The sequence below is a fragment of the Equus caballus genome, chromosome 18 (genome assembly GCF_041296265.1).
Source record: "Equus caballus isolate H_3958 breed thoroughbred chromosome 18, TB-T2T, whole genome shotgun sequence".
Lineage (NCBI taxonomy): Eukaryota > Metazoa > Chordata > Mammalia > Perissodactyla > Equidae > Equus > Equus caballus.
In genome coordinates, this window is record NC_091701.1 from 39554999 (window position 1) to 39576539 (window position 21541).

At 41.9% G+C, this 21541-nt stretch overlaps 1 long non-coding RNA gene across 2 annotated transcripts in view; it reads left to right on the forward strand.

The window, feature by feature from the left end:
- Positions 1 to 21541, forward strand: part of LOC138918651 (uncharacterized) — a 40295-nt gene that overhangs the window by 10646 nt on the left and 8108 nt on the right. The window lies entirely within an intron of this gene.

The following is a 21541-nucleotide window of genomic DNA, read 5'->3' on the forward strand; positions in this document are numbered from 1 at the left end:
AAATCATTTTTTTAAACCAGTTTTAGCTTCTTGAGACTCTTGTTTGCATGTGCTCTATGCAATCTCCCTGTGTTCTAGAATTCTGATTAGGAATTCTTGCTTCCTCACCACAACTTCCTCACATAGAAATGGAAAATTCTTGACCACATTTTCCCCTCAGTCCTTACGAGGCTGTTAAACCAGGGTCACCTACCACTCTCTGGAGTTTGTTTCTGTCGGTCCTTAAATATATCTGAAGAGATTTAGAAATATTATCTGTTACAGTAGAATAGATTCTGCATGGTTGCTGCTGAATCTTTTTTTTTTTTTTTTGAGAAAGAAGGAGAAAAAAACATTGTTTGGAAAAACGTGTTTTTAAAATAATTTTATAGATTGCAGATTTTGTAAATGATCATGTTAATTGTTGGGAGGGGGTTCCCAACCTTGTTAATGTCCCCTTAGCATTAGGCTTTTGTTCCGCGGCGTTGAATATGTCATTTTCTCCCACAGACTGCATTTCTAGGGGTATAATTGCTGTCTCCATGTAAAAGACAACTCATGTGCATAAATTTCCACTCACTGAAACAAAACTCTGCCTCCCTTAATTTTAATGCAGATGTGATCCAGGGGGTAGAGTTACACTTACTTCCCCAAGCAAAATGAAACAGATTACACATTAAATATTGTCTTTGGAACCAGGTGCACAGAAACAACCAATTACCTAGACAGCTCATCGAGTCCTGATATGTTTACCACATTGTTTTTTGTTTTCTCTTTAAACATTTGGTGAATTATTCTGAGGCTTTCATTTCTCTATAATGAACAGAATATGCTTATTAATAAAGGCCCCTTTTGTGTGATTCACTAACAGTTGACTCACAAAAGCCTTTAAAACCATGTTTGAAAGTTTCCGAACTGAACTGGAGTTCCTGTGAAGACAAAGCCTTATTACCACATGGAGGAGACTGATTCTGGTACTTCTTCTTTGCTAAATAAGTGATATCTAAAAATGACTTAAAGGAGGAGAAGGGACGTGAACTTGTGAGGAAGAGAGATGGAGTAGGTGTTTCTGTTCCTCCTTGAGGTATTTTTTGATTGGTCATACTTAACAGACAGTATCCATATTAATTTTTTTTTTTTTGAGGAAGATTAGCCCTGAGCTAACATCTGCCACCAATCCTTTGCTTTTTGCTGAGGAAGACTGACCCTGAGCTAACATCCGTGCCCATGTTCTTCTACTTTATGTGTGGGGTGCCGCCACAGTGTGGCTTGATAAGTGGTGCATAGGATCCACACCCAGGATCCAAACTGGTGAACCCCAGGCCACAGAAGCAGAATGTGTAAACCACTGTGCCACCGGGCTGGCCCCAGTATCCATATTAATTTACCAGGTTTTGGTCGCTGCTCATTATATCATTTTCAATTTTAATGCATATCATTACTTCTTTGGGGTTTTTAATTAACTGAAAATGTCGATGAATTCAAGAGCTCTTTCAAGACTTGTTTCTGTTATTCCAAGAGATTTTACCACTTCCTGAAGAGGGGCTGTTTTAGATTTCCACAGTCATTAACCTCCCGAAGAATGTGAAGAATAAATAGAGTGGTGTGGCAGCAAAGATGTAATTGGTGCAAACTATTAAGAAGGTTGGAGGCAGGGGCTTTGTGGTGGGCAAGTCTGACAGTGGACTGAGGGGAGGGAGGGTCGAGGATAGGGAGGAGGAAGATGTTATTGAAAATCCCCATGAAAGGCTTAGTGGTAAATGGCCTGGAGATCAACCATCTGCTGGGTGAATGGTTATGCAAGACTGACTTGCAGTTTATCGTCTGAGCATCCTTTGGAAGTTAGGGGGAGCTCTAAGCAAAGTAGGTGAAAATACACAACAGAAGAAATTCTACATATGTATGTATGCGACTGGGGGCAGAAACTGAGTGGAAGTCTTATGATTTGTTTTTTAATAAAGCAATTTGAGACATTTTAGAGAAGGTGAAACTTTCAGATGTGGGAGTAGAACAAGAACTTGAAATCATCAATAATACTGCAAGTTACTCTCATGCCACTATGGTCATAGTGGAAGTTGGTACAAGATCTGTGGACGGCAATTTGACATTCTCTTGTAAAACTACAAATGTATATACCCTTTGACGTTGCAAATCCATTCTAGGAATATTTTCTGCACATACTTCACCCAATTGTGAAATGATATATGTGCAAGGTTTTCATTGCAGCACTATATGTAGAAAGTTGAAAACAACCTACATGTCTATCAATAGGATACTGAGTCCCTAAATTATGACATATGGTTACAGTGGAACACTATGAGGAAAAATAATGAGGAAGTTATTAATGTACTGATATGAACTCAGCTCCTCAATGTAGCGATAAGTAGAAGAAAAAAAAAGCAAATCTTAGGAAATTGGATCAGATGCTATCATTGAGTTAAAAAAGAAAGAGAGATATATCTATATTGGCTAGTATAATTGGACAAAAATTCTTGGAGAGAGCAGGGTGGGAGGATGGAAACAACAGAAAGGCAGGGACAAGGGTAAGATGTTTCACTACTTTGAATAGGAAAAAGTTCACAGTTTAGAAGACAAAATTGCTACATCTGGAGTGAGGCAGCCCTGGTTCTGTATACTGGTTCTAGCACTTTCTGACTCTATAACCTTGGTTCCTTTATCTGACAAGTAGAGAAGAAATTACTGCCTGCCTCATGAGGGGCCTGAGGATATTGAATGAGGGCACACATACAGCATGGAGTGGAGGGGGTACAGTACATGGATATATTCAGTAAGTGATAGCAGTTACCCTTACTCTTCTTATCAACCTTACCACCACCTTTCTCACAAATAACTTTATATTTGGGGAAGAGGGTGGAAAATGACAGTGGGAGTTATGGAAGCAAATCCAGAGCATTTTCAGCTCCATAGGAGTCTGCTGAAGGAATCGATATCATCAAAAGCATTTATAGATCACCTCTCTGCACCTGGTGCTCTTCTCTGCAGAAATAACAAATAAGGGCCCTCTCCTGAGTATCACATCATGCACCTCTCTTTCCAAGTTCTGGTGGAAAATGGAAAAACACTGACTGGTCTGGCTTGGGGCAGGAGCCTCTCTCTGTGCCAGTCAGTGACAGCCACGTAAGTGTCAGCTCCTACAGGTACCACATTAGTGGCGTGGGGAGGAACAGATCCCAAGAGAAAAGGAAGTGAGCTGGGCAAACTTCAACAGGTCCCAACTGCAAACCTTTCTGGTAGTGTTTCTGATTAAACAAAAAAAGGGAGAGGGAAGAGATTGCAGGTGGGGGTGGGGGAGCTGGGGGGGCAGTTTTGCCCTGCGTAGGCAGTAAGAGAAGATGGCATTCCTTGCAGAAAGATAGAAAGTGAGGCTTAAAGGCTCACTTGCTGACCTAGGAGTTTAAGAAAGCAGAGAATGCGGTTGCCGAGCATGTGGACACAACCTTGAATTGATGCACCAGAAATCTCCAGCAGTCCACAGGTGGACTCCAAGTGGTCCTGAAAACCCAGAAATTATATGCAGAAGTTAGTTTGTATGTGGGAATATACATTTTTCTGGGGAATCTCTGTAACTTTCATCAGATTCTCAAAGAAGGCTGTGATCTCAAAAGGATTGTAAGCCGCTGCTAGACTGATGATGATAGTGTTCTGTGACCCAAGGATTATGATTCATTCAACATTGGGAAACTAAGGCCCATAAGAAAACTTGAAAAAAAATGTGAAGAAAGAATAAAAGAACCACTGCTCTGCTATAGTTGTATTCTAAGCCGCCATTCTCGTACTTCTGTTTTTGTTTTCACATATTCACTTTTATTATTTACTGAATATTCTTTAAATCTGTTCACTTTTTAAACTTACATGCCTAGTTTAGCCTCATCCTATGAAAAAATATCTATGAAATCATGAGTATATTGTGCCACTTGCAGTCTTTTTCCTAATATATATGAGAAGAAACTTATTACTTTTCAAATTTAAAGATGTTCGTGTCATTTCCAAAATCATTCATCGCACGCACAGAGGTGGGCTCACGGCACTTTGGAAAATCCTCTAAGTATTCTAAAATTCACATCACGCATTCCATTTTGTAGAGAAGGAACCTGAGGCATGAGGCAATTAACGTAACTTATTAGAGATTCTAAGCAAACGTGGAAAAACTTTAACTCAGGTATCGGGCAACTCTATTTGCTAATGACTTGGCCGCGCTGTCTATCTTATTGCTGTGCAGACAGCTTAAGGAGATTTTTAAATGCTCTCCCATCTCCCCACTACCACATAAAGAGAATCAACTAGACTAGAGTGAAGACTTGATCGATTTAATACTCTGGTAATGATCCCAGTAACTGAGGTGGGGGGGAAGCCAGTGAGTTTCTTTCTACTCAAATTCCATCTCATTTTTATTTTCTCTTAATGTTTTTTTTGAATCCCAAGTTCCAAAACCTGTCCCCTATTATGCAGTGCAAACGAGAACAGATGGGGAAAAGTTATGTTGGAAAGGGCTTTGGAGGGCCACAGAGAAGAGAAATATGACTACTCAATGTGTCACACACCAACTTGCAGCTGCCACCAGTCCTTCCACACGACGTGCTGCGTATGGAACCAGCCCGTGGTACTCAGAAGAAGCAGGCAGGCTGCAGGAAGGGAGCGCAATTAGAGAACAGTCGCTTTACTTGTGTTTCCTTGAAAATATGAATAAAGAGCGTAGCAGCAGCACAGCCAACAAAAAAGAAATAAATCCAAAGGCCAGCCTGGAAAATGGTTAGCTGTACCCCCAGGTTTCCCAAACGTTAACTAATAATCAGCTTTATCCTGCCTTTTTATACCAAAGAAATGCCTCAGCATTTCTCCAAGTCACCATTCAGGTCTCCACTCTGTCTAGGAATTATTCTACTAGAAAGGTCATACTAGCTTACCTGCATGATGTGGGCTTCCAATAAGTATTTTCCCATACTCATAGGGTGCTTGTGAGTTCACTAAATATTTCAATGGTGAGGGAGCTGACCTGTTTTCAAATGGCAGCTCTGCCAGTTACCAGCTGTGAGATCTCGGGCAAGTCCCCTAACTTCTCTGAGCCTGGGGTCCATCTTTTATAAAACAGAGCTAACATGACTTATTTTGAGGGTTTTTATATTCAAAGTAACATATATATGTAAATGCCTGGCACAAGAGCATTGCTCAATATATGGCAACTATTATTACTGTGATTATCAGAAAGCATAGAAAATGTTGTTCTCTCTTTTCTTTGAATTCAATGTAAAGATACTGAGAATCTGTGTTGAAAGTAATTATAAAGTTAACATGGTTTAAATTATTTGATTTGAAGGATGATTCAGGTCATACCAACAATATCTGTGAACAAGTCTTCCTGTTGTCAACAGTTGTCCGGCAGGAACATCCTCTGAAGTTGCGCCTGCCTTTGTGGAGAAAGGAAGCAAAGACTTTGCATCACAGAACATTGTTTCCCTTCCCAGGGTAGTTCATAAATTGCCTAGATCAAAATCCCTATGGGAGGGTGTTAAAATGCAGCTTACCGGGCCCACCTCAGACTATATTTTCAACATCTCTAAGGTACAGAGTTCAGGGATCCTCACTTTAAATAAAAACAGTGGTAATTCTCAAGCACACTGAAGTTTGCAAAACCCTTCTTTAAGAAATAGGGACAATGATAATTCTAATTTTAAGTCATTTCCAGCTACCTTCTGTCTCCCACCACACACAGCCAGACCCAGAAATGCAGCAATTGCTTGTGAGACAGATGTCTGGGGCTGGTAGTTCCATCTTCTCCTCCCTCCCAACCTCTGTTCTCTTGTTTTGCATAGTGTTTAGATAAGCCTGGACTATCCATACTCTCTTTGTCCATAGGAGACATTAACTTGGTTATAGTTTATCCTAAGAGAGTGGCCATACATCCCACTGTGCCTGGGGCAGCCTAGGTTGCCCAGAATACTTGTTAATAGCACTCCTTTTCCTTATCAAAAGTATCCCAGTTTGGATGATTGATTACATCATTACCTTAGGTCTAGAGGAACTTTGATTAGCACATGTAGGACATGAATGAGGACTGGCAAAATGTCTAAAATATATCGTTCACTAGTGTAGGAAAGATATGCCTAAATACCATCAGCAACAATGAGGAGGTGCTTTGGGCTGAAATGACTTGGGAATGATCAAAGAAAATTATACTCTTTCATGTTATTCCACAAATGGGCATCAAGAAAGGGAGGGCATGGGGGCTGGCCCAGTGACGTAGCAGTTAAGTTTGCGTCCTCTGCTTAGGCGGCCCGGGGTTCACCGGTTTGGATCCCAGCCACAGACCTACACACCGCTTATCAAGCCATGCTGTGGTGGCATCCCACATATAAAACAGAGGAAGATGGGCACAGATGTTAGCTCAGGTCTAATTTTCCTCAAAAAAAAAGAAAGGGAGGGCATAGAAAAACTAGGAATTCTAGACTGGTTAATATCTCCCCTCTCAATCAAACAGCTGAGCAAAAAAAGCATGGATCTTGGCACCAGGTAGAGTTAGATATTTTCCACCTTTCTCCTTCCTGGCTGTGACCTTGGGCAAGTTATTTAATATCTCTGGACCTCACATTACTCACATGTAAATAAGATAACAAGCCTTACTTCAGTTGTAAGGATTTAATGAAATACGTGTATAATGCACCTGGCACCATGGCTAAGGGCTCAATAATGGTAGTTCTGCCATTATTCCTTCCATCATGGCCACTCTGTGCCATAGTTCCACCAAAGACACGTGATTTCTAAAATAGAGTCCTTGCAGAAGGAGTCAAGAGGGTGCTGTGGAAATGGGAATAGATTCCAGAGTGTAAAGACTTTCTTGTTTACTCTTTCTTTGTTTTTTCCTTCTTTCCTTCCTTCCTTCTTTCTTTCTTTCTATTTTTCTTTCTTCTTATGACAAACTCAAAGTCACAAACTCTTTTTTTGGATGGAAAAGAAAATAAAGGGCTGAAATGACAGCAAGGGGCTGAAGACCCATCAAGAAAGGATAATTCTAGGTGAGGTGAAAAGAAAGGAAGAAAAAGAAAAGAAATGAGAGAAAAGAAGGAGAGAAGGAGGCGGGGAGGGAGGAAAGAAAGAGAAAGAAAGAAAAGAAGAGAAAAAGAGGTGATGAGAGATGATCTCTAGTCAACAAAGCCTGACTAGAATTTGGCCTGAGAAGTTCCATAAGGGGTGCTGCTCGGTTTTTGGGGGGACACGGTTGGGGTGGGGCATAGTCTATCCTACAGAAGTGGTGCTACTGTTCATCTAACTGTTGCCTTTCAGCCCTCCAGACTGCTGTTTGGGTGGGCGGGATGGAGAAATACTATTCTATTAAAACTAAGAGCTTTGAAGTGGAGACAAACACAATCTGGTAGTATTACAGAGGCATTATTCACCCTGATGAGTCACTCTCTTTGGCTCCCACACAGCAGAGGCAAGAAGTAACACCAGTGACCTTGAAGATGCTGGCCAAGTATAGATCCAGCCTTAAGGCCTGAGTTTTCAAATGAACACCTCTGTGTGTGTCTATGTCTGTGTGTGTGTGTGTGTGTATGTAGGCAGGGGCGGGGGTGGGGGGGAGAAAAAGAGAGAGAGTATAGGGGAATACAAGTTAAAGAATGTAGGGTGATCAATTCTAAAGAGCCAATATAAAAACTCTTAATATTTAACAACTAAATCAACTAAATAACAAGTACTTCCAAGGAAATAACCACCATGTAAACAGGTCTCAGCTAGAAAAACTGATTAGGTAGGTCAGTGTGGGAACATTTAAAATAACCATTTTTAGCCAGGAGGTGAATACAGAATCCAGTTCCTGTTCCTAGGCTCAAATGTCTCATCATTTCCATTCATCATGACTCTTCATGAATCTAGTTTGCTGAGACTAATGTTTTCTGTGTTCTAAGCCACACACTGCTTGATGCTCAGAGCCCTACAAACAAAATTCAGACAGATGCAGTCCCCAGGCCTTTGACAACATGCAATGGAAAGCAGGCAATAGTAAAGGGGTGCATCAGAACGTACAGATGTGCAGGCAGCTGCACAAATGGCAAAGAGAGTCATGGCCTTTGACCAGATGGCCCCTGTGGTCCAGTAAAAAATTATCGACATGGAATCCAGCAAAGTTTCAGGTTGATAGAGATAGTTAGTTCTTGGAATTGTACGTTGAAACCACAAAGAAAAATACAAGCAAAATCATAAAGTTATTTGAAGCCAACTCAAAAAAGAAGTTTTTAAAGTAGTGGACAGCTAAAATAGAATAGTTCCCAGGTATGGAGGGTGCCACATGGAAAAACCAAGGGACAGTAGTGGAGCACAGCACTGTAAACCTTGAAGAACCTCAGATTGGTCACTATGTTTGTATGGACAAAGAGAGAGGGTTGGGTTGGAAGGGTTGTAAAGGATGCATTAAAGGAAGACTTGAGACAATTGGCCTCATAGGCTTTGTTCTTGGTGTGAGTTTCCAGAGATTTATGGTTATGTTTGGATTATATTTGTCCTTCAGTGTTTCTCCTTTATATGAAGTTTTTACTTTTCATGGGTGCATGTAAGTTATAGGAAGTAAGGTGTAGTTTGCTCAGAATTCATAGCTATAATTAAACGAAAAACTCTTAGGATCTTTTCTCTGCAATTAGCAGGATCCCAACTCAAAATAGCCTAAGGAAAAAAGAAGACTTTATTATAAGAAAATTCATGTGCTTCCCAGATCCCAAGTACTGGGATGTGGGTGGGCCTCAAAAACAACTGGAACCATGCTTAAATACCATGAACATTCTCGTCCATCTTTTGCCTTTGTTTCTCCAGCAATCTGTTTCACTCTTTCTTCTTGCTGATTGCTAACCTCTTTGTGGGGCTCATGAGAACATACAGGAAATACAACTGCCAACAGGCTACAAGTTCACATTTCTTCCATTTCAAAAAGCAGCAAGATTGAGCTTGAATGTCTTAGTGGAATTCCAAATTTCTGGGGAAGAACTATGCCCAGGCAGGTACCCAACTCTGAATGAATTAACTGTGGCCATAGAACCACACTGTATTAACTTAGCTCCCATCATAACCATGTTTGTATAGGTGTGACGGGACTGTTTCTAGGAAAGGATGGTACTGACTAGACAAATGATATCTGTGTATCAAGATGCTTTTGGCAACAAGTAAGGGGATATTTATTATCTCTTATAACAAGAAGTCGTACCTGAAATTTGGTGAGCCTGAGATTCAAGACAAGTCAATTCAACCAACATTTACTGAGCACCTACCATGTACCAGGCACTGCCATAGATGGTGGGGATGTTTGAGTGATAAAGCAGATAAAAATCCCTGCCTTCAGGGAGCTTATGTTCCATGGTTGGTTAATTCACTGATTCAACAACATTAGCAAGTTCCTAGTTTTATTGTTTTTTCTAAACTCCGCCAAACCCAGCACGTCAGCTCTAACGATCTCTGACAAGAGGAATCAAACTGAGACACACAGTTTTAGTAATTTACCTAAAGTCATGCAACTACAAATGAGGGAATCATGGGCCCAGACGCCCACCTGGTGTAAAAGTGCTGCTTCTTGCCCTTGTGCTGAGAGGGGTCTAGCCTCCCGCATACGTGTGGTTCCCTGACGCCTGAACAGAATTAGGGGTCTATGAGGCAGGAACAGGTGAGCCATGGCTTCCAGAGAGGGAATGACCATGACTTCTACAGCCTGCTGCATTGGGAATTCTTGGATCAATGTATCTCCAAGTCTTAGAATTGACCAGTTTACTTATAGTCTGGTTAGAAGCTCTTCCCAAGGTCATGGTTAAAAGGTCAGGCGAGAACCTGAGGTAGCTCACACAGAATCAAGGTGCCTGTAAGTCAAGGTTTCTATTTGCAAAGGTGTTGATCAGTACAGAAAGGGTGGGGCTGATGGCCATGTCAAAAGGCAATTTTCCTGAACTGCAGGAGAGGCAGTTTGATGTGGCAGGAAGCAGATGAAGACTGGAATTTCAAGGCTCTGGGCATCAGTTCCTACAATGGAGCAGCCAGAAAGTTCTTAAGGTTTGTTAGGGCATCATTTTGGCAGAGGGTGAGGAGAATTGTTTTCCTTTGACTTTAACCAAGAAAGGTGCTTTGAATCTCAAGTTCTTGACCTTGATGCAGGACTACCGTTCAGTGGTGGAACCCAGGAAATTCTGGGAAAAAAAGCACAAATTTAAACAGAATTTAGATAAACTTCAATAATGTAGAAGGAAAAGGAAGAGGAATCATGGATAATTATATTGATGAAATACAAACTGGAGACATAGCATCCTCTATGAAGAGAACAATAATAAACCTTCATATTAAGAAGCAAGGAAATCATCAAAAAAGCTGATAAATACACAGAGGCAACTTCAATTGTATTTGCAACGTTTATTTCGTATACCGAGTGGTGGGTACATGGGTATGTGTTAGATTATACTCTATGCCTTTATTTTCTCTAAAATATTTCCTTAAAAAATGTTTGGTATCATTTTGCTTTTTTGGAATCTGTCATTTTTAATTCGATGAGTCGTTATTAGTGAGCAGGGAGGTGGAAAAGAATATCTGAGTTCTGATGTCTTCTTCCTTCCAGAAGGAAGGACCAGATCTTGGGTCCCTGATCTTCCATCATCAGCAATATTCCTCCTTGCTTTGCAATCCTGGTGCTGCCTTCCTCTCCCTGTCCCCTGCCCCCTCATAATTTTTTGCCTTTACATTTGGGAACTCAGTTGCATCCTACAATTTGCCACTGCCCCAATTGTACCAAGGAGTGGGTGTAGTAGAAATTCAATATCCACTGGTATGTGTCATTGTTCCTGAGTCAACTTAGCTTTTCAAAAACACAATATGTTATTAAACAAAATCTTTCCTCTGTTCTCAACAACAGACTAGCGGTTGGGTTTTCAATAAAGATTTAAGAAAATAGTTTGCGTGCTTAGTCCACTCAAAGCCTAATCACCTGCCAGGGTTTATTGAGAGTAGCTAGGGTGGGTACCCCCAACCCCCACGCCAATACCAGTTTTTGAGTCACATAATGGCAACATTTTGCTATAAAAATGCTAACTTCTCTTCTGTTGTGCTTCTGCTGTTATTCAAAAACAGCCAAATGGATGCTATTGAAATCCGGTCCCAAAAAAGGTTGAAATTGCTCCCCAGCTGGGCCTGAGACCCTGTGTGCCAAATTTCAGCCTAAAGAGAATTCTTATATTTGAGTCACTGTGAGCAGCTGAAATATGAGGTTTGGGGTGGAAATGCTAACAGACTCTTAACTATCATTTTGCAAACCATGTGATTATAACACAATGCAAACCTCCTCTGGAGCAACTCTTTGGCAAAAGCAACAGAAACAAGATGTCTGGGCCCTGAAGTTCTGCCTTTACAAGCTTCTGCAGGGCTAGCAGCAGGCAGAGGGGGCCTGCGATGACACTGCCGACATTTCTGTTCTTGCTCTGAGGTTAAAGGATGGGCCCCATTGGTGAATTTCTGTTAAATAACAGAAGTGTGTGCAGCTCATTCCTTTACAGGGCTCCTTGGAACACGGGTTTAGGGTCACCCTTGCTTGTTCTGGAAGTGTTATCGCCAACACAGTGCTTGGTTCCAACCAGACATGAATTGTTTCCACCTCTAGTCCCTTTGGCTTAGTCACACTTGCTCCCATTCCAACTTGGCAAAAAAGCCTGCACTGCTTGGCCACTTGCTTCTATCATCTGGCATTTAAATGTGGGCTGCATCTCTCCTCAGTAATGTCCGGGGCCACAGAGATGCTTTGGTTCCAGGCTTCAAACACATGTTCCAGGCGGTGAGTGCCCAAATGTAGGTAGAGCTTCCATACACTGATCCATTCACGGACCCTCCACATGATGGAGAGGCGATCAGAGCTCTCAAGGGCAGCCCCCCAGGGTGCCGTTTCCAGAGGAGTTCCTCATCACACCTCCTCCAGCACTCAGCCCTTGTGAGGAGCTGTGATAGAAAGCTTTGCTCCCAAAGCCCAGTCAGAATGTGGCCAATCTGTTTCTGCCACTTGACAGCCAGTCTGTTTCGGGCAAGACACTTAACCACACTGAGCCTCAGTTTCTTTGTCTATAAAATGGGGACAAGCACCTGCCTTCTATCCAGTTGTAAGGATCACAGAATGTGAGAGTATTTTCTAAATTGCAACACACTATACACATTTTTGGCAGTTATTATCTCCGGAATCTCACTATAATTTCAAAACTCTAATCTGAGTTAAAACTACTGTTTGAAGTCAGTAGGAACGGGTTTAAAAGACTAGCTCCCATTAGAAATAGCAGGCTACAGATTCTAAGAATCAATGAGTGTTTATCGGATGCTTCATACACGCTCGGTTCTCTGTTAGGGGCTACAAAGGATACACAGAAAGTGAAGACATGATCCCTAGCTTTAACAAGAATATACTTTAGCATGAAACACAAGATATTTGATAATTAAGTGATAGATACTATAGATACAGTATCAGTTCAGAAGTGGAGAGGAGGGATGAGGGTAGAGAAATAGGCGTGGCTTTATGGAGCAGGCCTGCGGTAGACTCCTTTGTTTGTGTTTATCAAGATCCATCTTGAGGAGATTTGACCTTCTACCTTCCACGTGGTTTTAGCGGGTTTGTCAGCCACAATACCGTGTGATTATAACACAATGCAAACCTCCTCTGGAGCAACTCTCTGGCTACAGGTGTGGGCATATGCCCCAGCCGTGGCAATACAGTAGCCCATCCCGCTAGCCAGAAGGATTGAACAAAGGAATGGCACTTGATCCAAATCAGGCCAATGGAAAATCTCACCCGACATATTATAAATAGAGGGGGAGAGAGAAAAGGTTTTTCTTGTGGGTTATGCATAAGAGGGGATGATGTAAGTTTGGAGCTTTCTGTGGCCTGGTATCAGCCCCTTCAGTCCAGGAGAAGGATATCTGTAAAAGGAATCAGTTCAAGGCAGGGGAAGGTGGGGACTGGACAGCGGAAGAGGGACCTAACAGCGCTGTTTGGGTCCCTGCATCCCTTCTGTTCTTCCTGAAAGCAGATTTTTATTTTGCACCTACAGGAGTTTGGTTTGGAGTTTCCTCCATTTGAACCAAGAGTCCTACCTCTTAGAGTGTGGGGTTCAAATTGTGTAATAAAAAATGGGTAGGACTTGGCCATGCTTGGGGAAGAAGGCAGCGTATTCTGGGCAAGGTCCAGAGATGAGAACAAGTATGGTACGTCTGAGGAATCTGAGAAAATCTGCCTGAGTGGAGCAGAGGGGTAAGCTGGGAATAAGCGAATAGATGGATTATTAACGAAGGAGTCATTTTGGGAGTTTCTTCAAACTACATAAGAGTTGAGGTTTGATAGGAGGAAACAAAGAGTTTCTCAAAACAAAATAAAGGAAAACTGCATCTGTTCAAAGGCGACGATTAAAGTCTGTTGTATTAGTCAGCTTGGGCTGCCTTCACAAAATACCACAGAGTGAGGAGTTGAAACTACAGACATTTGTTTTCTCACAGTTGTGTCAGCTAGAAGTCCATGATCAAGGTGCCAGCAAACCTGGGTTCTGGGGAGAGCTCTCTGGATTGTAGTGGCCACCTTCTCGCTGAGTCTTCACAAGGCCTGTCCTCTGTGCACGGGGGGAGAGCGAGCTCTGGTGTCTCTTCCTCTTCTTATGAAAACACCAGTTCTATCAGATTAGGGACTCACCCTTATAAGCTTATTTTCGTTCTTAAAGGCTCCATCTCCAAATATAGTCAACTGGGGATTGGGGCTTCACATATGAATTTTAGGGGAACACAATTCAGTTCATGACATCTGTCAAAACTGAGAGCAGTAGAAAATGATATAATGAGACTCTTATACACTGCTATTGGAAGGATAAGTCATTACAGCTACTTAGGAGAAAAATCTGGCAAAATCTAGTCAGGTACCCGGCAATTCCACTTTGAGATTTGGAGTCTTTGCACCAGTGCACCAGGAAGTGCTTTCAAAAATGATTTTTCAGCATGTTTTTTTTGGTGAGGAAGATTGGCCCTGAGCTAACATCCATTGCCAATATTCTGCTTTTTGCTTGAGGAAGATTGTTGCTGAGCTAACATCCATGCCAGTCTTCCTCTGTTTTCTATGTGGGATGCCTCCACAGCATGGGTTAATGAGTAGTGTGTAGGTCCATGCCCAGGGTCTAAACGCATGCACCCTGGGCCACTGAAGCAGAGTGCGCAAACTTAACCACTACACCAGGAGCCAGCCCCAGCATTATTTTTAAGATAATTGGAGAAACCTAAATGTCAGTCAAAAGGAAAAATAAATTTTAGCAATTCATACAATTAACCCTATACAGTAGTAGAAGTGAAAAATCCTAGAAATACGTGTAACAACATGAATAAATCTCAAGTATAGTAATGTTGAACAACAAAAAAGTCAAGTTACCAAAGGACGTATAGAGCAATATAACACATCAGTGTCATGCTGGAGCTGGCTCCCACCTATTGGACTCATCTCTTCCCAATTCCTTGATCACTGACATCACGTGGTAGCTTGAAATTGACCACGGTGGGGACACCATGGAAATTGGCAGATGCTTTACAGCAGGTCTCCGTTTTTCCTCATTGGAGAGTCAGTTGTTAAACATTACCAGAATGCCATTGGATAGTATTTTTATAAATATTAAAATATATAAAACAACACAGTAGGGGCCCACCCCGTGGCTGAGTGGTTAAGTTTGTGCGCTCCCGCTTTGGCGGCCCAGGGCTTCGCCGGTTTGGATCCTGGGTGCAGACGTGGCACCGCTCATTAGGCCATGCTGAGGCAGCATCCCACATACCACAACTAGAAGGACCCACAACTAAAATATACAACTATGTACTGGGGGGATTTGGGAAGAAAAAGCAGAGCAAAACAAAACAAAACAAAACGACACAGTATACCATAGTAACCATATAGAGACAAGTATTCAGTATGATAAACACCACACTCAGGATAGTGATTACTTCTTGAGAGGAAGGAAAGGAATGTGGTTAGAGAGGGATACACAAAGACTTCAACTGATCTTGAAATGTTTGTTTCTTAAACTGAGGAGCAGGTACATGAGTGTTAGTTATTTTACACTCTATGCTTTGCGTTGCGGTTTTCTAAAATATTTAGTAAACCAATGAGATACGGAAGCCAGTCCTCCCAGAGAGGAGAGTTACATGGGCGAGGCAGGGGGAGGCACTTGACTTAGTCTATCCTTGCTCCTTCCTGCTGGGTCAGCAGCAAGAGGGAAATCTGCGGCTCTCAGATTTGGCCACTGGGGCAACCAGATGAATCTACAGTATCTCTGGGGCTGCCTCAGGTGCCATATTTGATTCTGAGGTTCCAAAAGGAAGAGGGAGTAAATACCAACACAAAGAAGAGGTGGGATCATCTGAGGGGAATCTTCAGGTGGTTATCGTGATCATTTCCGGATGACCCTTCAGCTCTGTCTAACTGACGCTATAGGCCGCCCAGCAGGCAAGGGCTGTACTTGGGTAGGGCAGCAAACAGAGCTTATATTGTATGGGTGCTTGTTTCTAGTCAACTTGGGTCATAAAAGAATTCCGGTTCTCCCAGAAAGGGGCATGTCTAGGAAATGTTAAGAGCTGATTTACAGCAAGCATAGGTCAGGAGACGCTAGGAGGTGATGACTTTGTTCCTAGGAGAAAGATCTTCTAGCCTCTCTATTTGGATTTCTGGTATGTTTTCATAAGTACAGTGGACTAAAGTGCCCTATTTAAGTGACGTTCCCCTTGCTCTTGAAACAAGTTAGCAAAGCCTTTATAGGCTGGTCTGGATTTTGTACCTCTCCCTGACCTCCTCCTCCCCTTTGCATTTAGTGATGCTCACAGTTGGCTAAACACACCATTCTGTTTCTGCACATGCTGTTCTCTGCCTGGAATCCACGACCCCACATGAGCAGAGTTTGTCTCTGTCTTCTCTGGACCCTCCTCTTCCTAGGACATGCCTTCATCATTTCTTTTTATACACAGTGATCCCTCAGATGGCCATCTCCCCTGCTGCAGTGTTGAGCTCCTTCATGGCAAGGATCTTGTGTTATTTAACTTTCTATCCCCAAGGCCTACCATCCTCTCTTTCACTCTATCTTTTCTCTTTAAAACTATCTGCTAACACCCACGCAGAATCCCCTCATAGGCAAAGAAGCAAGACAAGAGGGGTGGGGTATGCCGAAGACAAGGAAACAGACACTAGCTGGCACAAAAGGCCTAATTCCATTCCCTGGTGGAACTTCGTCTGACCCAGTGAACTTGTGGAAAATAAACAGTCCCATACACAAAGGCTCGAGGTGTATAAAGGCTGAGGTCAGGATGATAACAAAGCCCCTGATAACTCCGCTTCCCCTTAGTTGTGAACCTCTTCTTCTCCTTTTTTGATGTCTCCTGACCTGGTCTGGAATCTTCCAAATTGTTGTCAACAGCTAGCTATTTCATGTGCATTATGCCCTGAATTCTGTTCTGAATACAACGCTAGTAGGTTCCACTAATTAATTAAATTGTACTTCATAGACTTGGAGTCGGGTTTCTTGAATACAAGATGCAAATTTATGCAACATATGCAAATCACTCATGTTCTCAAATTCCATGAACAAAATCTGGTAGCCTTGAGATAAAAAAGCCTCTGCCAAGCATCATCTCTTCTAATTATTGCTTAATTTTTCCCCCTTTAACATTGAACTAACACTTTCAGGCTTGGCAGAAACTGGTAGAAACAATGAGAGTCATTTCTACACAGGAAGTTCCTTAAGGGCAAAGATTCTGTAATCTACTTATTTTTTGCTCTCTGGTGGCTCCCAATATACTATTGAGCACACATAGGCTTGCATAGGGCACACCAGCACCAGTCCTGGCTACTAAATTATGGAAAATTCAAAAGAATAAAAGTTGAGAGCCTTGCAAAACATGGCATTTAAGTCTTGGAACAAGGGGATGATAACTTGCACTAATACATGTGGCTACACAAATTTAAGTCAATTAAAATTAAATAAAATTTAGGGAGCTGGCCCATGGCTGAGTGGTTAAAGTTCTAAGCACTCTGCTTCGCTGGCCCGGATTTGTGGGTTCAGATCTCAGACGCAGACCTACTCCACTCATTAGCCATGCTGCGGAGGTATCCCACATACAAAATAGAGGAAGACTGACATGGATGTTCACTCAGGATGTTAGCTGCATGTGGCTAGTGACTTTCTTATTGGGCAGCACAGACACAGAGCATTTCCATCATTATAGAATGTTCTACAGGACAGTACTGATCTAGATCCTTGCTACTCAAAGCCTGTTCCTTGGACCAGTGGTATGGTGTCACATGGAAGCTTATTGGAAATGCAGGATCTCAGGCCATATCGCAGACCTGCTGCATCAGAATCTGCATTTTAACAAAATCCTTAATTTGTTCACATGCATGTCAAAGTGAGAGGCTTGGTCCAGCTCTAGAAGAAAAATCAGTGGTTCTCAAATTTTAGTATACACTGGAATCATCAGGAAGGCTTATTAAACATAGCGTGGTGGGAATCAATATGAGAGTTCCTGATTCAGTAGGTGTATTAGTTTTCCAGGGCTGCCATAACAAATTACCACAGAATGGGTGGTTTAAAATAAGAGAAATTTATTCTCTCTCTCAGTTCTGGAGGCTAGAAGTCTGAAATCAAGGTGTTGGCAGGGCCACGCTCCCTCTGAAATCTTCCTTAGGTAGAGAAGCATCTTTCGTTCCCTCTTCCTAGCTTCTGGTGGTTTGCTGGCCATCTTTGGTGATTCTTAACTTGAAGCTGCACAAGTCCAGTCTCTGCCTCCATCATCATGTGGCGTTCTCCTCTCATGTATCTGGTGTCTCTGTGTCTGTCTCCTCTTATAAGGACACCAGTCATATTGCATTAAGGGCCCACCCTACTCCCGTATGACCTCATCTTAACTTATGTAATTACATCTGCAATGACCCTGTGTTACATTCTGGTGTACTGGGGATTAAGACTTCAATGTATTTTTTTGGCGGGACACAATTCAATCTATAACAGGAGGTCTAGGGTGGGACCTGATAATCTGCATTTCTAACAACTCCCCAGGTGCTGATGCTGCTCCAGGGACCACACTTTGAAAACCACAGGTCTAACATATCTACAAAACAGGACTCCAGAGAACTAAAAGTTGAATTATACTATAGAAATGACTGTGTTTAACTTCCCAAATGTGCAGAATTCCATTTTAAAGCATACTTGAAAGATTGCCACCCAGTCTGTGTGTGGATACTTCCAATGACAAGGTTCTCATTACTAGCACAGCAGCTTTCTCCATAGCTCTGCCTATGAAAATTCTTACCCTTTGAAATTTCTGAGTGTCTGATATATCTAGATATCTGAGGGCAGCTGAATGTCTCAATATTGAGCTCTAGATTTTCTTTGTGTGAGAGAGTCCTTAGAATCCTCTAGATTCTGGCTTGCTCCTTAGGGCACACTTGTTGAGGTTTTTAGGGGTGATAATTATGCTTCCCATTGGCTATGAATTAATTAGAAATAGACACAGGATCCAACAGATGAAGATCAATAGGTCAGCCTTACTTCCAATAAACGTAGATTAGAGAGGAGAACATGGACCTTGACCACAATCAGCCTTCCTACTAACCCCCACCTACTTGAATTTATCTGACACAGTCAGATAAAGAGAAGCAGGATAATTGAATCTACACTACTACACAAGGTTTTGAGCGTAAGAGTTACAGCTACTACCATATAAAGAAAGGAACCACTCCTAGGAGAGGACAAGTTTTCCTGAAAAAGAGAAAGAAAAGCTGCCTAGCTTTTCTTCTTTTAAACTTACCCATCCAATAAGAGCTTCCTTCTCCTCTGGTCCTCTATTTAGCATCCATTCCCACTATCTTCCTCCTTTCAAACAGAACCCTGATGTTGTTTACAAAAGCCCCCTCTTCTATGTTGCCCAGCGTCTCAGGAAGCTGACCTTATCCTCAAGTCAACTCAATCATAGTAAGTCCAATCCCCTTGCAAGTGGTTGGTTCCAGAATTTAGGCTTAAGCCAATCCATGCATGGCATTATTTCAGAGCCTGCTGTTGGACCAGGGATGGGTACATGATACAAACTAGCCTAATTAGACTGAAGGTGAGAACTTGTGTTCAATAGTTGGAGGAGAGATTTTCTAACGAGGAAGCATTCTGTCCCAGGACTGATGGTAGCCAACTTCTAACCACAAGAGGGCCAGTCTGAAGAAGCAGCCTCTGCCTACAGGCCAGATGAGATCGAAGAGCAGAGAAATAGATCCCCGGCTCCAGTTGTAACATGTTTGCTCTACTTTTGGATTATTTCTTATTACAAAAGACACTAAATTTCTTTATTGTTTAAGCTAGTTATGTCAGTGTTTCTACATTTCCAGGTAAAATAATTCCTACCAATAAAATACTCAAATATTGTTCCCATGAGTCAGTAGAAGTTGCCTCATGGAAACCTGAAGAAATAGGACTAAGTCTGTACCCACTAATGCTCCATTTTAATTCATTAATGCTTCTCTTTAAGTGTGTGCCTTTCACTGGACAGATCTTTCCACACACTGTGATGCCATCAACTCCCAGGACCCAACACAGTACCTGCCATCGAGTACACTCTATGCAATCATTTGTTGAACAAATGCAGCTGGAGACTGCATTAACATTTTTAGCAGACACATAATAGTTGTCACATTAAGTTCAGATGAACTAAAACCCCTAGAACATTTTTATATAAATTGATGTCAAAACTGTCTGTCTCCACCCTGTATCTGAACATTTGCATTGTGTATGGAGTTTTCTTTTAAAATTTTTTAACCTAAATAAAGGCCTTGATATTTATTGCTATTCAGTTGTCTCTAGGAGATTCCAGCCTAGGTTGCAGTCACTTGAGATAATTTTTAATTGTGGTCCTTTCACTTGTCATGTCAGCGATTCTTCCTATTTTATGTGAACTTAAAAATATATACATTCCTTCTATATCTTCATATGAATCAAATAGCAAAATGTTGACTGAAACAGCAGCAGGACGAGAGGAGTGCCTCTAGGTTTCCTCATTGTTTGCCAGAAGTAACCACTTCATTCCTCTCCATGCGTTCCTAACTTGGCTGGTAGAATGAGAACTTCTGCTTTTCCAGAAATGTCAGGATCATAACTTCTACCACTTCTAGTCCATTCCCTCCAACCATGCTTGGTAAATGGTGAATTTTGGAGAAGCCACTGAAAGTGCCTGACTGAGTCCTCTCTGAGTTCTTTGAAGTTGCTTCTGCTCAGGACACACAAGCTCTCCTCCTCCACCAAGCGCTGAGCTGCCCCCTAGGGGGAGGCCCGCAGTGGTCCAGCCATGCCCATGACTGGATTGGGAAGTTAAACTGTGTGAGGGTTGGAATATTAGGAAATATTAGAGGACAGATTGTGGGCACATAACCAGCCAAGTTCTCCCATCAGTATTACTGAAAACAAAGCTGAGGGTTTTTTCTCCATGGGGTTGACACCTGCGTTTATTTAGCCATTGCTTCAGAATTTAGACAGGTAAGAGCAATTTATTAGGAATTGACTGTTCCTAAAACTCAATCTTAAGCAACACTCTACATTTGATTGTTCAACAGCTTCAAATCCATCAAAATATATTACTTTTGAGGGCTTCAACATAATCAAGATTAAAGTAGGTCTATGATATTCCTCCTAATCTGACAACTTATTAGCCCAACTAAGAAGGCAAAAGGTATGACTTATTTTGAGTGAACTCATCATAATTTGAAATGATTGTTGTCTCAGTTCGGGCTCTGTAACGAATTACCATAGACTGGGTGGCTTAAGCAACAGAAATTTGTTTCTCACAGTTTTGGAGGCTGAAAGTCTGAGATCACGGTGCCAGGATGAGAGAGAGGGAGAGAGAGATAGAGGAAGCAAGCTCTCGGTGTCTCTTCTTATAAGGACACTAATCCCATCGTGATGGCTGCACTTTCATGACCTAACTACCACCGAAAGCCTCCATTTCCAAAGACTATCACATTGAGTGTTAGGGTTTCAACATACATTTCAGTCCATAGCAATTATTATGATCTTTTAAAAAGTTATAAATTATCTGTTGATTAGTAAAATCTGGATGAATATTAAAACAAATCAGCTTTCAAGTCACCCATTTATGGTTTCCGTAATTCTCTTTTCTGAAAATCAGACTCCTTCTCCATATCTTGTCTTTGAAGCTACTCCCGTGAGCCAGAATGCCTCTGAGATTTCTGTGGCTGTTGAATGGCACTTGAATTTCCTCCAGTCCATGGAATGTACGTCCCAAGGTTCAGAGACTTGAACTCATAAAAACCACCAGGTGAACTCTTACCAAATCTTGTCTCTTGGAAAATTAAAACAAACTATGGTAATTGTCATTCCAAGTTTAAAACTATCTATGAGAGATTCAGAGATCCAGGGTCAGTAACAATTTGTTATCTTGCTGAGGCATTTGGCTCTGGCCCACTCTCATAATGGAAGGTGGCATCAGCTTGCCTAGCTATTGACAGCCTCGTCAACTGCTCAACATCCCCATCTCAACTGTG